This window comes from Phocoena phocoena, chromosome 19 (assembly GCF_963924675.1).
Source record: "Phocoena phocoena chromosome 19, mPhoPho1.1, whole genome shotgun sequence".
Classification (NCBI taxonomy): domain Eukaryota; kingdom Metazoa; phylum Chordata; class Mammalia; order Artiodactyla; family Phocoenidae; genus Phocoena; species Phocoena phocoena.
The window spans coordinates 56,634,700-56,638,892 of record NC_089237.1 but is presented as its reverse complement, the minus strand read 5'-3'; the positions used below and the strand labels follow the sequence as shown (position 1 = coordinate 56,638,892).

Here is a 4,193-nt window from a genome sequence, read left to right as displayed (position 1 = left end):
CATTGTCTTGTAGCATTAATGCTGCAGGTGAAAAGTAAGTGGCCAGCCTGGTTATTTTTTTCCTTTTATACATAACCTTTTCTTTTTGTTGAAATACTTCCAAGGTATATGAATCCTTTGACTTCAGACGGTACTCTGGAATTAGGTGAACATTTTCATATTGTTTTGCTTCGGACCACACAGAAGCTTGCATTCTATATATAGATTTTTTTAAACTTTAGAGTGTTAAAGATGGATTTGTATTTTTTCTTTGATAATTGCTTGTGCTTCATTTCTTCCAGCCTTTTCTCCCTTTGATCGTCTCTCGTGGTCCTCTATATCTGTCACTTCCTTTCTCATCATTTCCTTTTGGACTGTTCCTTCTACATCCTCTGCATGGATTTAATTCCTTTTGCAGCATCGATTATGTCTCCTTTTTTTTTTTTTTTTTTTTAACTCCCCAAAGTGTAATTTCTAGCAGGCTTTTTTTTCCAGTTCTGCTCTACTATACAAATTTGACAGCTTTTCCTTCTGCTGCTATCTTGATCTTTGAGCCTAATGAAGAAATAGAATTTGCAGCCACTCCAGCCCCGGGCTCTTCCCGTCTCTGTGTCCTCCTCTAATCCTTTTCTTAACTAGGCTCTTCCTCTTAGAATACATTGCATATAACCAGTCATCCCTACCACTTTCTGCCCAATGCTTGTGGAGATTTAATGTCCAAGTAGGTTTTAGAAAGACAGGGGGTGAGGAAGCAGGGAAGGGGACAGCTGTACTCTTTTAAAAAAATTTTAATTTATTTTATATTGGATTACAGTTGATTTATAATGTTGTGTTAGTTTCAGGTGTACCACAAAGTGATTCAGTTATACATATACATATATCTATTCTTTTTCAAATTCTTTTCCCATTTAGGTTAGTACAGAATACTGAGCAGAGTTCCCTGTGCTATACAGTAGGTCCTTGTGGATTATCTATTTTAAATATACTAGTGTGTATATGTCAGTCCCAAGCTCCCAATGTATCCCTTCCCCCACCTTTCCCCTTTAGTAACCATAAGTTTGTTTTCTGTGTCTGTGAGGCTGTTTCTGTTTTGTAAATAAGTTCATTTATATCATTTTTTAAAAAAAGATTCCGCATATAGGCAATATCGTATGATATTTGTCTTTTTCTGACTTACTTCACTTAGTATGATAATCTCCAGATCCATCCATGTTGCTGCAAATGGCATTATTTCATTCATTTTTATGGCTGAGTAATATTCCACTGTATATATATGTGCCCCATCTTCTTCATCCATTCACCTGTCGATGGACATTTAGGTTGCTTTCCTATCTTGGCTATTGTAAATAGTGCTGCAGTGAACACTGGGGTGCATGTATCCTTTCGAACCATGGTTTTCTCTGGATATATGCCTGGGAGTGGGATTGCTAGATCATATGGTAGCTCTATTTTTAGTTTTTTAAGGCCCTGCATACTGTTCTCCATAGTGGCTGCTCCAATTTACATTCCCACCAACAGTGTAGGAGGGTTCACTTTTCTCCACACCCTCTCCAGCATTTATTGTTTGTAGACTTTTTGATGATGGCCATTCTGACCGGTGTGAGATGATACCTCATTGTAGTTTTGATTTGCATTTTTTTAATGATTAGCGATGTTGAGCAGCTTTTCATGTGCCTCTTGGCCATCAGTATGTCTTCTTTGGAGAAATGTCTATTTAGGTCTGGGGACACCTGTACTCTTTTTCTTTGTTTTTGGCTGCGTAGGGTCTTCGTTGCTGTGCACAGGCTTTCTCTAGTTGCGGCACACAGGCTTCGGTAGTTGTGCATGTAGGCTTCGGTAGTTGTGGTGCATGGGCTCAGTAGTTGTGGCGCACGGGCTTAGTTGCTCCGCAGCATGTGGGATCTTCCCGGACCAGGGCTTGAACCCGTGTCCCCTGTGTCGGCAGGCAGGTTCTTAACCACTGTGCCACCAGGGAAGCCCCAGGACAGCTGTACTCTTGATGCCTCAAAAAGAGCCTCTTGTGTACCACCGCCACCCTGCTCAGCGTTTGCCCTGATCCTGGACCACTAATGGCTGCCTTGTAACTCAAGGATTCCTCCCAGCTCAAGCGTGAGGTTGCTTCCTAGTCATGGGAAAGACTTCATTTAAAAACCCAAACCACCCACTGTGCCAACATAGTTGCCTCCCGAGACTTTTTGGAAGACTGCACAGGGACTGTTGCTCAAATGCCATTTTAGATGAGGAGTGTGGTCACTGTCCTTTGTAGAAAAGAAAATGAAATCTCAAACTAGGTGTGAAAAAATGCATATAGGGTGTAGGAAGTTTCCCAGTTGAAGTAAAATTTACAACCAAATTACTGGGAAAGCAAGGATAAGGTTGGTCCTGAGAAATACATGGAACTAGGGATTTACCACTGCTAGAACTTTGTCTTCTTTCTCTGTCTTCAGATGCCATTGTTTCTCTCTCTCTCTCTCTCTCTCTCTCTCTCATCTCCTTTTTCCCTCTCAAATCTGGACCAATCAATCACAGCCAGGAAAAAGGGATAACTGAGAAAATGTAATCTTCCATGGGAACCATGTATTTAAAAGTGGAATAAACAGTTTTGACAAAACAAAGTTTACCTTCCCAGAATAAGTGGGAAGAAGATGAACAGACAAAACATGTCTCCACGACATCATCCCCTCCCCCTTTTCATTGAAAACTTACTTAATGAAACAGATGTACGTGCTTTAAAAAGTTAGATAGCTTGTGTTGGTCATAATAAAAATCAGTAGCCCGTTCCCAATCCTATCCCTGCCCAGAGCCCTGCCCTCATGACAACAGCTTTCAACTTTTAACTGATTCCTCTAGACTCAACCTCTGTATTTCCAAATATTATATTTATACCGTTACATTTCACACTATCATAATTGTAGACATTATTCACTTTTTTTGTTGAAAATGATCATTCAATTCTCTTACACACTTACATACATATATTGTCCTTTGTCTACTCCCAGCAAAGTTCAGTCGTACTTTTTGGTTAATTCCATAGTTTGAACTTAAGTTATTGTAAAAATGTAAGTATTATTCATTGCTGAGCCAATTAATGTACTGTGAATATATTTTCTTCTTATACAATGTTTTCTCCCTCTAAGTTCATAATTATTTCTTTATTTTTAAAATATATCTTTATTACTAATTCTTCCGAAGCTAACAGATGATTAAAACACTCTGAGTCTTACCTTTCCACATGGTCAAGGACTGGTGCTCAGGAAAGCTCAGAAATCGTAGAAATGATGTAATTCTGAAAGGAAAGCCTTTCCGGGTTCCTCAGAACTGGAAAGAATTGATCTTTTGAGATTCCCATTGATCACGTGTATCTCTCGCGTCACGGGGACCTTTCCGCCTCACCATAGCTATCTGTCTGTGCATCCTATCTTTTCTCCTGGACTTCTTTCCCCTTGAGGGCAGCGTCTATGTCTGATTCATTGTCTTTAGTATTCACTGCAGTATGATAAATCTAAATGAGGGAGTGAGGGAATGAACTCTGTCATCCACTCTGTAGTATTTTTACATTTCTTCTGTGCCCCTGTTGAATGAGTACGTTGGTGCTGATGGAGTGAGCTTGACTTTAGTGGACTTAACTGTACACTGTGTTAACACACTTAAGAGAATATCATAGGAAGGAAAGTCAGGGGCTTTCAGTAACTTCTTTAATGAGTGGAAGAACTGGGATTCAAAGCCAGGTCTGATTAGATCCTGGACCCTACCCACCACCCAGTACCACATTCCGGGCTCAGTTCCATGTCACAAAGCACGTGGTCACTCCTTAATCGTGTATGTGTTCCTTGGTCACGAAGACATTTTCCATTTCTGTCCCAGGAATGCCAACCCTCTTTTCTTCCATACAACTTCAAAGTCCATAATGTTGAAAAACGAATATTCTTGAATTCTAATCAGATTTCATTTTGAATGGATGTTTGTATTCCATCCGGAAGTTTCAAAAACAGTGTTTTCTGTCTCTGAGCGCGGGGTGCTCTGTGTTCACTTCTATTACAGATTTCCTAAGACAACTTCCTGGATTTATAAAGGCATGAAAGGATTTCTCTCCAGTGAGGTATGGCCCAGTTTAATCTTGTTTTGCATTAGGAAATCCCTGAAGACAAACACCTGCATTCTAGGTCGTTGTGGGAAGCAGGCGTCCCAGAATGAAAACAGCCCTCAGCCTCTGG

The 4,193-nt window shown here is 40.2% G+C and overlaps 1 pseudogene; it reads right to left on the bottom strand.

Moving 5' to 3' along the window:
* Positions 1 to 3,771: 3,771 nt before the first annotated feature.
* On the bottom strand, positions 3,772 to 3,875 carry LOC136139608 (U6atac minor spliceosomal RNA; annotated as a pseudogene).
* Between the last annotated feature and the right edge of the window lie 318 nt (positions 3,876 to 4,193).